General features: G+C 36.3%; 1 protein-coding gene across 1 annotated transcript in view; it reads left to right on the forward strand.

Annotated features, from left to right (window-relative positions):
- LOC100742007 (ras-GEF domain-containing family member 1B-like) overlaps positions 1 to 15,076 on the forward strand; it is a 241,605-nt gene that overhangs the window by 58,236 nt on the left and 168,293 nt on the right. The gene's annotated exons all lie outside the window — the stretch shown is intronic.

The raw sequence follows: 15,076 nt of genomic DNA on the forward strand, positions 1-15,076 counted from the left end.
ACAACTCATGAAAATCATGTACCGAATAACTCAGCCAAGGGAGCAAAGACCGAGTACGGAACCTAAGGATGTAACGTTACCACGTTTTGACCCTGAAGGCACGGGCGCTGATCCATCCGCGTGGTGCTCATATACAGATGTGATTTTGAAAGACTACCCGATACAAGATAGTGCGTTACTTTCTGCTCTAAATCGCGCCCTAAAGGGGTCTGCTGCTTTGGGTCATTGGCTTTCACAAATAGTGCGCGGTGGAAAGTTTTCCTGACCAACGTTTAAGGAACAATTTCTTTCGCGTTTTGGTGGCAGAGAGACAGCCGCCTCGGCGTTAATAAGAATATCCAGAGAACGACCGTCGGAGACCGAAACCCCAGGAGCTTATGGTAGTCGCCTCCGTTCCATGTTGCAGATGAAGTTGCAAGATCTAACGATGCCCGAAGTAATCAGTGCCTTAGCCCTTTATATGCTAAGCTCACAAGATCAACACTTTCAACGATTAACGCTCGCAAATAATATCAAGACGGAGGATCAATTTTATGATGAAATGAGAGTTCTTCCTTACAACGATCAGCCGACATCTTCGTTAGAAAATACATCGGAGGAACCTGAAGCTAAACGACGCAAGTTATCGCATCACCGGGTGAAGTGCCAGAACAGAAAACCCGACATATATATGTATAGTTTATTTAAAATCCACGAAATTTTACTTTAAAATTAAAGTATATTAATATTAATCGTTTAAATTGTATAATGATTGCATCGAGTATGCATTTTTCTTTCATCCATCAGTGCAATTCATGTGTAAAAATGTACAACGTGAGATTAAATTGAATTATGCATGGAAACAAGGATCTCTATATTCTACCTAGTTATACAATGGCGAAATCAACGTAAACGTCATCGCAACTTGCTTATGTGATTGAAAATCAACGATGTTTTACGGTAACTTTGGCGTTTCAGTCGTTGCGACTTCATTAAAAATTTAATTGAAATTTCTCGTTTTTGACTCGTTGTCATTAAAATGCAACGCAACGACTGCCGTAACGGTTGCAATTATCTCTCGTTTCGTTAAATATGTATATCACGATTATATTTAACAAATATATACGATTAATAAAACAGTTCGCGTTCAACATCTGTTTGTCCAATAAACTTGAGTGTAAGGTTAAAATGTTTAATCAGCATGATCAAATGTAATGGTTTAAGTTAATCGTTAATAAATTATCATGCAAATCTATAGGGCAAAGAATTAATATCAAAACTGACACGCAAAAGAGAAACCGAAGTTCATCTGTTAAAAATCACGTAACCTTTTTTTTAAGTTTTGCAATTGAAAAATTACTATTAAAGGCAAGTATCAAGTTTATTTAATATTACTGGTAAAAAAAATTACTTAAATTATTATACTCTACTCGTAATACAACGAATATAAAATGAGGACGCGTAAGAACAAAACGCACATAAATTCTATTCTATTCCTATTTTCATTCTTCTCTTCGATCGATTAACAAAAATTCGAAAAAATTAGTCGCTGGTAGCATGAAATTATCTGCAGCCCTTGTTCGTTTCGTACAAAGTGTTGTACGATCCACAAAAGGTAGAAAAGGAAGCGTTCGCGCTAAATAAAGGCACGAAGAAAGTTTTTACCTTAGAACCACGCTGTTCCGGAGTGTTGTAAAGAAAACGATGGCCTCCCGCAAGCTAGACCTTATCAAAGGCTTTGCAGCGATTAATTTATCGCGTCTCTCTCCTCTTTCGGTATAAAAGCTAATTTAATTTCCATATTTGCATCCGCCTACAAGTATTCGCAGCTTCCATAAATATTCTTATTGGACAGTAAAAAGTATCATTACTGGGCCTTTTTAAACGGTGTTACTGACATTAAAAAGGAAGAAAATACGTATTCTATTTGGCATTTATAATCCATTTTTTTTTTTTTTTTTTTGCAGACATTCATCTTTTATGCGATCGAATAACCGTTTTATAATTCTTCAGGCGGATAATGTACGAATTCTTAATTTTCACGAATCTTACGTTTTCTGTTATTAATTCTTCGGTTTCGACGAAGTTACGAAATTACTTGTTCAGTTCGCTCGATTTCAATCGTATTGTTCTTGTTTTATTTCGACCAAACGAACATCGAGTACACCGTTTTTAAGTAGTTTCACCCATTTTTTCCAATGGATGGTTCGCTTTAATTGTTGAAGGGGATGAACAATGCTGTGGCGTAATGAGCGATACAGATGCTCACTCGAGGTTGTACGCCTTCGACGTTGAGTTCTTCCTGGAAGTAATTGCACTGAATGTTCGACGCCGAGTCAACTTCTGTGTTCTCTGTACGATGCACAACAATTGGAGAAAATACTCGCAATTAATTTTCGGTGAATTCAGAACAAAGTAACTTTAAACGTCAACGCGCTTTCTCGTATGACATACGAACGTATTCCTTTTTCCTAGAAATCTCTTAAATTCAAGGATCTTACTTTATCTATCTAGTAGATCAACGATAGATTCACACGTCCTATATGAAACAGTTTCAATTTAAAAAGAATTTTCAACTTGTCACGATATTTTCTCCACTTTCTAAAGAGATTATTACACAAATTAGAAACATGGAGATTAAAGAAAACTAATATTTCTTCTTCTTTTTCTTATGCTTTTAACGTCGCGTCGATTGCAAGATCATTAGAGGGACCATGTTGAGTTTGGCTGGAGTTTAATTTTCGAGAATAAAAATACAAAAATTGTTTTGTTGGCAAATATTTCGTTCTCCGCGACAGCATAGTGAAGCGATAAAAATATAACAATTGTACCCATTTCCACAAAGTAGACTTCAATATACTTGAAATACCTGCACATGCACGATCTTCCCTAATCCACGAGTCCCGAAGCGAAGAATTTGTTTCATCCTTTTGTGCCACGCTGCAGAGTGCGTCCTCTGTTTATTTTCAAGTTTCCAGGATGCAGAAAGGGATACGGTGGCTTAGAGGAGCGGAGCTATTTCGAAGATACTTTCCGGCACGCACGAACCTCGTAAATCCGTGAAATCCAAGGGCGAGCGGCGGAATTAATAATAAAAGGGGTGGCGGGTGGCCGGTCGAAAAATTCGTCGCTTCACCAAGCACGTACACGGGTTTCACGATGAAAATCTAGTCACGTGAAAGTACACTGACAACTATTATGTACACTACCGTTCAAAATTATCTCAATACTTTCTTATTTCTGGCAAGATATGAATTAAGTACGAAATTACAGACTAACCGAATTACAATGATTTTACTATTTACAATCGCTACAGTTACACGCGAAATTCACTGACGTCAAACTGAAGAAACTCATCTTCTATGAAATTGTTCATACACGCTACCTACATAGATACTCCATTAGTAAACTGCGAATTGTTATGCATTTTTGTATTTTTATGAACATAATTAATGAAATGAAACCTATGTAAATAGAAATTTATTTCATCTACTATTTGACCTATGACACTTTATGAATATAAGTGCTATGTGTGTTGTACAAAATATTTTGAAATTTCATTATCACTGTAATGAGATATAAATATCATAATCACATTAGTAAAATTTGATACGAATCTAAGAACGTAGGTAGATGTTAGAAGATATTTATTGCAAACATACATATCGCTCTGTTGTAATCATGAAAAGATTATCATCGTTAGTTCAGACAATATATAAAGCAATTTTATAAAATCCAATAGATACACTCGTAAGTCGTGTACCATTTTTTGTGTCCTGATATACGTAAGCTCGTTTTATTTCTTTCTCAATAATCATATTTATGCAACTTTTATCCTTTATTTTACTGTTTAATTTAATCCCGAATATATTTAAACTATATACATTGTATCAATTCTTGTAATAAATCGTGTTTTACAGAAAGTAGTAAAATAGCGAGAAGAATGTGTTTCCTGAATGTTTGAGTAAATAATTTATTCAGCAAACGAATTCTCTACAATAAACGTTATAACGTGAATGGTTTTGTTATCGGGTACGCGTACGTTTAAACACAATATCGTATTCAAACATTGTACTAAAATATATTACTAATTATGTGAATAAACGAGAAAAAAATGAAAGAATCTCGAAATATTGGATATCGAGTACACACGTAGAAAAGAAAATACATTGGATGTGAGGTGGTTTGTTATACGTGTTGGTTTGTTTAAGAAAGAGACGAGTGATAAAATTGTAATAGTCAGTGTATATTAAAATCACTCAAAGTACAAGTATAGAGGTAGTACATGCTTGTCGTATTCGTCGCTCGCTCAATGCTACTGCTCGCTATAATAACTCGCTATACAGACTCTGCTAGAGAGCACGTTCGTCTATTTTTATCGACTGGTGTTGTTATAAAAAGTTCGAATGTAATACCGGTTGACGATTACAAATAACAGCGATAATATTTTGTCCGGAGTTTGTTTGCCTTCGAACCTAGCAAACCAAAACAACGTTGGTATTCCAAGGCACAATAATACGATGTATATCAATAAAACACATAAAAAATTGTAATAGCATCGTTGTAAAAGAAATTATGCAGCATTCAATTTCATTGGCGTATTTTATTGGCAACATTGAATTATAACGTCGAACCGATTTTTCTGTCTATTGGAAGAGAACAAATTTTTCATGCTATCTTGTACGACACGCATGAAATACTTCGATATTACTATACGTATATAGCATATATCCAAGATTAGAGAAAAATTCACCTACCAAAAATGTATTCCTATGCTGCGTTGGTGCACGCGAAAACAAGAACGTGCAAAAAAGATATGAAAGTTTTAAGCTCGACGAGACAGGTACGGCTCGTGGGATATCCGGTCCCTGGCGGTTTCTGCTTTGCTTTTACCAACATTCGTCTTTTCCCCTTCCTTTTGCTTAGGAGAAAATGATTTTTCGTGCTTAAAACACGTATGCCACGTTATCCTCGTTTATATTCAAAATAAGAAATTTTATCTCGTGTTTCCAACTTCGTATATTATCTTTCTATACAGAGGTAGAAGTTTTTTGGTTTTAATTCTTAATACTATAATTTCGTAATTGCTTATAAATAGATGTATAATTTACTCGAGCAATAGGAAGCAATTAATCCAGGTAAACTTCTATTATTAGTGTAAATGAATTCAACCATGTGAGTTTTGAGGCTTTCACAGCTTGAATTATTCGAATTATTAATCGAGGCTTTAGAGTTTAAGCCGCGTCCGATTCTCGTATTTTAACGTTTCGCCAGCTGCAATTGCGATTGCAATTAACTTCCAGGACAAACGAACATGGCTTAAATCGGTAAACCTCGATTAATAGTTGGAATTCAAAAATTTTTCCCTACCAGGTTTCAAATAATAAATCTTTTTTTATATATGCTTACAATACGAATTTTAATTTATGCTCAATTAAATGAACTGTCACAGGTTGAATCCATTTATTTGAACGTAATTTTCTATTATATAAACTATTCCTATTACGTGAAAAACGAATTACGATATATTACAGAATATAATATGCGATCATAATATGTAATCATAACGTGCAAAAAGTATATAAAGTATCCAAAGTATAGTAGTCTTCGTAATACTCAGCAAGCAAGATAAATCTCTGCTTAGATTTCATTTGTTAATTGTGTCCAGAAAAATACAAATCTCCGTAGAAACCTACAGTCAAGTAACAAAATTTCAAAATGCCTTATTCTTTTACAACGATGCATCTTTATACAAACACGAAACCTAACCTGTCGAACGTTGTGATCTTTATTTTGATAGAACGAAATGAATTCGATAAAATAATATAAAACGAAAAATGTTGTGCCTCCATTATTTCCTTATGAAACGAAAGAAAATTTTCGGACGACCTAATATCTACAACACGTACAATGTATTCGTGAGATATCTCCAAATTTTCGAATACTTTCGTGAGCCCGATCACTGTCGTGGGTTTCCGTCATTTCTTTCGCGATAAATTCAATAACACACGTGATAGGAAAACCGCGCGGAATTGGCGGTTGCCAATACGCGCGAAATTTCAAACCGCGCAGCAGCGGTCAATCGAACGACCGAATTAATTGCCGGCTAGTTAATTGCTCGCGAGCATTTAGTCACGAGGGATGGCGGTGGATTCAAGTATCGCATGGGTCGATCAGAATCCATTAAACGTCACCCAGACTCGGATCGAGTGAATAATTCAGCAGATACAGGGAGAGGAAGTCCTTACTCGCAGTCGATTACGAAGAACGAAAGGCTGGTTCTTTGTACGAACAAACGCGATGTTCGAAATTCATTTTTATAATCCATCCGAGAGTCGTTTAATTACCGATGTTCCACGTTGTTAATTAAAATTATCGATTCTGCTTGTTCCTTTCTTGCAAAAGATAATTAAAGCTTCGATAATTTGACCGTGGAGTGCATTCGTTTAAGAGTTTCCGCGCAGATCTTGATTGGCTGGTCGAAAGATTAACTTTATATTCTTTTATGGAACGAGATTGTTCACGTCGGTGGAAACTTTGTGTATTATATTTTTATTATGTTGTGCGCTTAATCCCCATAAATTGGGCATGTGAATCCTGAAGGACGGTAGAACACAATAGCATAAAAGATAAAATTGATTGGAGAAAATAAAATTTTAAGAATTTCATTTTTTCTGTTAAAAAGAAGAGGGATTTATTTATTGAGATAAAAATATATTGCTAATATGATGAAAATATGTTCTGTAAAATGCACGGAATGCAAAATATAATACCCGTTGTAATATTTACTAAGTGAAACAAGTCTCTATCTAGATTCCATTCTTTTAATTTCGTTTACAAAGATAAAAATTTGCACGCAAAGATCATAAATGAAAAAATTCAAATGTCGAGCAGTCTAGCGATTTCGCGGTAACCCCTTATTAGATTTTACGAGTATACCACGGAAATAGGATACTGAACTACTCAAGTATCATTAAGACGCGTGAGAGTGCAGGCTAGTGGTGCTTGCGAACACGGACGATGGGTGAATAGATTATTGAATAAGAAGTGCTTGCTCGAGGAGCGTCGATTCAGGAGTCGATACAGCTTCCTCGGAAAAGGATTATAGAAGGACGAGTCAGCCCTTTGATCTTCGAGTGCATCGTCAAAAAGAACCGTGTTTCAACCTTCATTTTGACCAATAGAGATCATGGTTCCAAGTGGGCTGCTAAATTTTTCTCTGCTCTCCTTGTAGTTCTTCTTCTAGTTCTAGAAAGTCTCGAGTTCGGATCTAGCTTTTTCCCTTCCACGGTCGCGTTATTTCAAAGCAAAATTCTCGAAGTCTCGATTATATTATATGTGATATCGTAGACAATTTTTTCATCCTGTGAAATTGGGTACTTTAAATTGTTTAAAATAAGTATCAACGTTATTACTGTTCATAACGTTCATGCTGTTGCTACGCTGCAGATATTCGTGTATTTATATGAAACTTCAGTGTGTAAAAATACACAGAGTGAATACAACAATACACATCAGTCTTCTGGGTATTTAGTTTCACGAAAAATTAATTCCACGTTATTGAACTTTTTGCTGTAAAATAAAATAAAAATCGACTCTCGAATAAATATTGATCTAAAATCCATTTTCTTCCTGAAACTGCAAATATAACAACTTTAAATTAATCCTGTTTTAAAACCCAGCAACCTTATAAAAAGTTGTACTGAATCGAAAATATCAGAGCTTAAAATTGGAAAATGAAAGTTATATCCGGTGGTTAAAGTAGAAAATAGATGACGATGAATTTTAAATGATTAGGAACCAAAAGCGTCAGATATAATGGGCAAGATGACGATCTACGGTTTTTGGTCAAAATTCATAGAATCTATGTTTGTTTGACGAGGATATTGAAGGAGCATCATATTGCTATTTTGAGAACAGTTCCCAATATTCCGATATCTGGGTAACTCGTCGGATGGCGGGCTGAATTTCTATCTGGCAAATATTTATCTCGATCCTTTACGTTGGAATATTTCATGGACGCTACTTGATTGTAAGCACATCGATCCATCGAATGTAAACATTCATAACGAGGAATCTGATCGCACAAAGTGGAAGATCAGCGTGTGCTTTCGTTATTCGTAATAAATTGAAGTTGATGAAACATTATATATAGGTCAGTTTCTTGGAAATTAAATATTAAATTGATTAGTTACCTGGAAATTAAAATATATACGTTCGTACAGATATTAACATTTATTACTTCTTCGCTCTTGGTATCGCGTGTATTTTATTTTTATATCTATAAATCACTGTATTTACTTTTATTTAATGTCATATTTTGCTTTCTAGGGTGAAAAATATTTTTGTATAACGATTAATCCATAGAACAGGGTTGGACCAAAAGTATTTTCATATTTTCAACTATGATAAATTTTGGTAGAAATGGGAGAAAAGAAATAAAACAGGGAACAATTTTAAAAATTGTACATTCAAACATGTAACCAGATGAGATTTGGTTCGTTTAGAGTAGAATTTGAGAAACGAAGGAATTTAGGTTTCAATGTTCCAAGTATATCAATTTCTAGAAAAAATGAACCTGGTTTAGTCTGGTTCCCAAATACAAAATTAATACGAATACAATTAATAAGACACAATTTTACTCATATCTATTTATTTTTTCTCTTTGTTTCAGGTGAGTAAAACATATCCTCTCTCATTAAAGGTGAATGCAGTACTCCTAGATGTAAGTTCGTTTTTAAATTATTGTTGAAAAATGTTTTCTATTTTCTATTTTCTATTAGATGTTTTCACATTTTACTTTGAAAATATCGATTTCTTTATGAACATATAGCGAGTTAGAATTCTAGAATCCGAAAGTTTTAACGCGGCAAAAGACTATATCTAAATTTAGGCTAGATAAATCCATTTCTACCAGATCAATACGAACTTACGAACGTACGAAAACTAGCATACGTTAAACGTTCTTTCAAATCCGATTTTATCGAGAACTAAGCAACGTATGTAAAAATTTCGTTCCATATTTTCAATTTATTCTTTAACATAGACTCATCCCCTTGTCGTTAATACCATGATTACGGGACACCTTGTACGAACAAATATAATTAGACTCATACTAATGGCATTATACGGTTGGAAATAGAGTCAGGCAACTGGCAGTAGGTGACACAAAATTCAAACTGAAAATTAGAGTTTAACAACCGTCTTGGAGCAAAGTTCGCGAGTCAGAATCCTGCACGTGAACGCAAGCAGTCGAAGTGCACTTAATCACCGCTTAACTAACATCTTCTGTGTGATGCATATCTCGCCGACACAGAAACAGAATGCATCGCTATGCTTGTGGCACAGTTGTACGGGAATAAGAACGATATAGCTGACAGTGTGGAAAGATGGTAGGATGCCGTAAGGGGATGTGCTCCTTTGAGTTGGCTGCCTCAACAGCTGCGTCGAGTCTGGTGTCGTGATGACCTAGGTCCCCTGGGTACCGCTTTGAAGCCGGGTCATTATAATCAACTCGAGTGCGACTTAGTTAACGACATCAAACCTCGGTGTTTCGGTGGTCTTCGTGAACCTCAAGGTGCGAATACCGGGTGCTCTAACGGTATCGCAACGTGTTAGATTTATCGTGACGATAAAAAGTTACCAGACACGTGTCGGAGTTTCTCTATTAAAAAAATATATACGTACATACCGGGACGTACTGGTTGCAAAACTTTTCTGGGCAAAGAAGCTTGAAACAAAATTTTGTTAGGAATTACACGGGCCATGTTACGCGGAGTGGTTTCGAAACTGGCATGAAGCTCTCGCAGATCGTTTCGGTCGCGTTGTAGCTGTATAGGCGAGCATACTTGATCTTTCAATCTTTGGGATTATTTGCATCTTTGGAATTTATATTCCTTAGTCTGAGAACGCTGGTGCAAGTATTGTAAATTACGAGAAGGTGTAAAAATTATGCTTTAAGATCGTAGAAATTGATAATTGGTGATTCAAAGGCACTGTCGAAGATTTAACTGCTTCAAGTACGATTAAGTTAAAGTATGATTTAATATCATTCGAATTTTTTATATACACAGTGGTCAACAAGAAATAGATTTGTGTTATCTTAAACTCACAATATGTTTTACCTGTGGTATTTTAAGTCGAAACATATGCTTGACGTACGAAATAGATTCTTAACACTAAAGAGTTAAAAGCTGATTAAAGAAGAGTCATGAATGGACCGATCTACGTACCGATCCAAAGCTGATAGCAAACAAATCATTCAGCACCGTATATCGCATTCCTCACAAATCAACATCTGCGTACTTCATGGAAACCAACAGTCTCATTCATCAAACCCATCTTTCCGCCTCATCAGTGAATAAATTGATCCCCGTGTCATGTTTACACTCGCATCAGCCACGATACAACCCAGAATTCTCTGCTCGAATCACCGTATCACTACCGCGAAAACCATTAACACCGATACCGATGGTTATCACTCTCCTTGACGTGGTCGTCAAAGCGGCCATTGTAAGCATAGCGGAAGTGCACGGTGCCCAGTAAATCGTCGTTCAAAACGATCGTCGACCGGGATTGATCGAGAACTCAGGTCGTACAACTTCCAACACACGCTTTCGCGTTACTTCGTGGCGTATAATGACGAAATATCCGCCTCTGTTCTGGCCAAAGAGCAGCTAATGTCGGAATTCCTTCTTGTCATCGATATACGAGGAGTTCCTCAAACATAACGTCACACCATGCGAACATATTTTCCAATGGAATGGATATAAATCCTTATACGGTACTGTTCGCCTGAGTGTTCATTGAAAGAACTAAACTGTGTTCGCTAAATGAACTAAACACGATCAACAAAGATGTGCGTTCACCTATTTTATAACTTGATCGTACAATGACTGAAATTTGCTATAAAAAATTTATATGAATATATTATGCATGTTGTATGAAACTTGTTGAAATTTCAGTAGCGCTTTAATGAGATACAAGTAATAATTGTATTAGTTACATCGATGAAATTTGAAACCACTCTGAAAATGTATTATATATTTACTCTAAATTTATGTTTAGTAAAAAATGATTATATTACTGTTAAAACATTAACGTTCTCATTGCAAGATGAGTTCCTATTTTTTTATTTTTTTATGGAATTCAACAGCAAGACCAGGCTGAGAAATTTGAATATTTATTAGAAGAAAGCTTGCTATTGTTGTACAAAAGATAGAGGTGACAATTAAATGTCGCCAAATAAATATAGTATCGCAATCCTTAGGGTGTAAGATGTCGCTGCTGGGTACGGCCGTTTTTTCTTCTTATTTTTGTATCGCGGAAAAAAAGTCGGACGCTGGTCGCAGGGATTTGAACCCGGGGTTCCGAACGTTCGTAACCTAAGACTCTAACCACTGCGCTGCCGTCGTCCGTCACTAATTAGTGTCGAGTGGTGATATTTGCTATCGAGCGCCGCCACAGGCCTTTTCCTTCACGATACTACACTCCCCGGCCATACCTGACAATCACATCTGTCCGCAGATGTGTGCTCGTCAGCGCTAATTTCACTCGCTGAATTTCTCTAGCGAGTCCTTTGGTCTTTGAGCGTTAAACACACTGCGCGCGCTTAGGCTCGTCTTAGTCTCGATCGACTTATCACTGGAATTCCCCGCCTATCGATTTGATTATTGAGATCGCGATTTTCTGGTCCGTTGACATCTAAACGGTTCCGGACCGTTGACGTCTAAACGGTCCCCCATCACGCTACAATATTTATATTTCATCATCGTCGATGTCGTCGTCTTCTCGCTCACCGCGTTCCCGCTCCAGATCCCGGAGGGGCCTCATTTGTAGCATCGGAATACTTAGGCTGTACATGTCGTCGCTGCGCTCGGTACCCCCCATTTTTCTTCTCATTTTTGTATCGTGGAAGAAAAACCGGAATTCCGGGTTGCGGGGATTCGAACCCCGGTTCCAAACGTTCGTAACCTAAGACTCTAACCACTGCGCTACCGTCGTCCGACACTAATTAGTGTCGAGTGGTGGTATTCGCTATCTAGTGCCGCCACAGGCCTTTCTTCGATGATACTACATAAATATAAAAGATAACGACGCTAAACGATTCGCTGATTATTTGGAAGCAACGTAAGAAACACGAAGTTCTTTGACAAATTTGTATTGTGAGACCGGAAATTCACGATACATTTGTTGCGAATCGCGATGAAAGGCTGCGTGTACTTCGGTATTCATCTTCCCAAGCATTCTGATGGTTCGGCTCGATGATTCTAAATAATGGCCGCCTTACCAGCGCGGTCTGCAATTTCCTGACGACCCCGTAATCTATATGCTATTGTAACAATGCCAAAAAAAGACAAAATTGCGGAGCTCACCGTCTCTTTCGTGAATCGATTTTAGAGAAGAAACCGTGCATTCAATGCGTGAACTTTGTTTCCCTTTGACACAAATATTATAGTGCACTTGGAATACAAAAGTGCAAACATAATAGTCTGTTCGATAATATGAAATACGTACGTCATTTAAGTTTATATGAAACTTTTCATGGACAAATAATTTATATACATCGGCTTACGAAAAGATTTGAACACTTACCAGACCAAACTCTTAAGTATATGCATATTGTTCGTGTTAAAACATTTTGAAAATTCATCAGCACTGCTATAAGGCGCGATTATTTTTCATCCGATATATTAGTAAAATTCGAAACCAATCTGAAAATTTGTATATTGGTTTATTCGAAAAGTTCGGTACATTGTTATTTTGAATTTTTTATAACGAGAAACATTTCTTAAAGAACATGATCATTTCTAACGTAGTACAAAGAAACTGCTATCTCGCCATTGGTGGTTATCTTCCTCAACTTCCATCGGCTATATTTCCATAACGCATTTAGTAGAACGACGTATTTAACAAGAAAGAACGTTTTAAACAAACTCTCATCTCGTATTCCTGGTTATCTTCTGCATCGTAATACGTCCGCTTCTATATAATCTGTTACAAAGTTTGATCGTAACAGCTGCAAAACCGCCTGTAAAACGTTGCAAATCGAAGCCACGGCGAAGAAGCTCGGTGTATTGTATTTCCACGCAATACGCCCTATTAAATACCGAAATACACACCGTAACAAGTGCCATTATCCGTTTTACGTCTTATTTTACCGAGCGCGCTTTTATTACCTGGCTGCACCAAGGAAGCCTAGAGAAAAAGAATTTATTATCACCAGCCGTTTTTATTACATCACGCTTTAGTACCACCTACGGAAAAAGATATAATTACCTGGTTTATATGCCATTTTCTGGTACCAGTCTACCCGAATAACCATACGTATGTGCATATGGTTCATGTATGTGCAGTATACATACATTTACAGTCAGTTACAAAACTCTACATACATTTACAGTCAGTTACAAAACTCTACATGCACCTATAGAAGTTTGTATATCTGACTGACCAAAAACTTGACTTGTGTACTTTGTCACAAAATTACTGATAGTTACGTATCGATGGAATTATTATTAATACGTTTCGAAATATAATTTAAAAGATTAGATATTTAATTCGCAAAAATCTTGGAATAAAATTACATCGTACGTTTTATATGAAACATCTTGAAACATTTTGAACTAACAAAGTACCTGTCTATTATACTGCTGACAAACAGCGAATGTCTTTCACCTAAGTTGATGTTTTAGTTCGTTGTTCCCATTAGCAGATTGCTGACGATAAGCAATCTTCGTTCCTACTACTACCCACCTATTTCAGGCCACTAACTAAGCAAACAATGCCAACTAATTAAGAATTCGACATCGATGCAATACAGATTGTTCGACGAAATGCCTTGAGAAACGCGAGGTTCCTCGTAGTCTCGATCTCTCGAACAAATTGAACATTGCGGTACGGCATACTCGTCAACTTCTGGTTTCTCGTAAAATGTACAAGATGTTTCTTCCATTTTGAATTCGTTAATCTTATTTACTTTTATCGATACAAAAGATCGTGTCAGAAGAAAATTGCTTGTTTCTGAACGATTCATGGCGTTTTGTGCTCAATATCATTTTTCTAAGTTATCGTACGATAAATGTTACAACATTAAGATTAAAATAGATGTCATTTAGATTAACTGTTATCAGGTATTACTTTGTCAGTGTAATTGTTCACTTTAGATAACATTACCCGATTTAATCGAAGCAGCTTTTTCAACACCATAAAAGAATGTTCCTGTTTGTATTGTATCTAGACAATGAGTAATTCGGAGTAATTAAGCAGTTCCATAAGATTTGACATTTATCAATGATATATTTTCTGTTAAATACACATTGGTCTATAAAACTAAATTTTATCAAAAGAGAGAATTAAAACATTGATAGAATTTTCTTTAAGAAATTTAATTCTCGAAATAACTTTATAATTAAAATTTACATTGCTAGAACTAATGAAAATATCTGTAATAGTCGTTCGTTATTCAATGACAGTTTCATTCAAACGAGATAGGAATCTCTACGATCGAAAGTATAAAACGCGAAGTTCTTTTGTCTCGCGTTTCGAGCAACTAACGCAGACTTCCTCGTTTCTCGTCTACGATATCTTCGCTGTACCTATCGTATCTTTTCTCTTCGACCAGTTTATTATTAAAAGCACTCGTTCCTGAATAATTTCGCTCTGGTTTTCCAGTTCCCTTCTTTCTCTAGAATGTCCCTTATTGCTTCTACGGTCCTATCGTCGCGGTCTTCCACGATATTGCTTGACGAATGTTCGATAAATTAATTCTCTTCAGCCAGAAGAGAAGCACGGAAAGATCGGACTTGAATCGAAAGAGAGTTGGTCGGAAGCGTCTCGATGAAACGGCCGAGATGTTTTCCCATTCGTTCTGGCGGCCGAACGTGCTTACCTACAAGGAAAATGTTATATCGCCGTCACGATATCTTGAATCGACGAAGAAGAGGAAGAACGAAGACGAGTAGGATGGAAGTTCCAGCAACAAATAATTCCTTGATTTCTGCTCACCTATGTAAGAATGTTATTTACGATGTCGTAAATTACGGCGATTCGTTCCGGCAGGCAACTAGGAGAAACGCAACGTCCAGATTAATATAGA

The sequence above is a fragment of the Bombus impatiens genome, unplaced genomic scaffold (assembly GCF_000188095.3).
Source record: "Bombus impatiens unplaced genomic scaffold, BIMP_2.2 scf_0064, whole genome shotgun sequence".
Taxonomy (NCBI): Eukaryota; Metazoa; Arthropoda; class Insecta; order Hymenoptera; family Apidae; genus Bombus; species Bombus impatiens.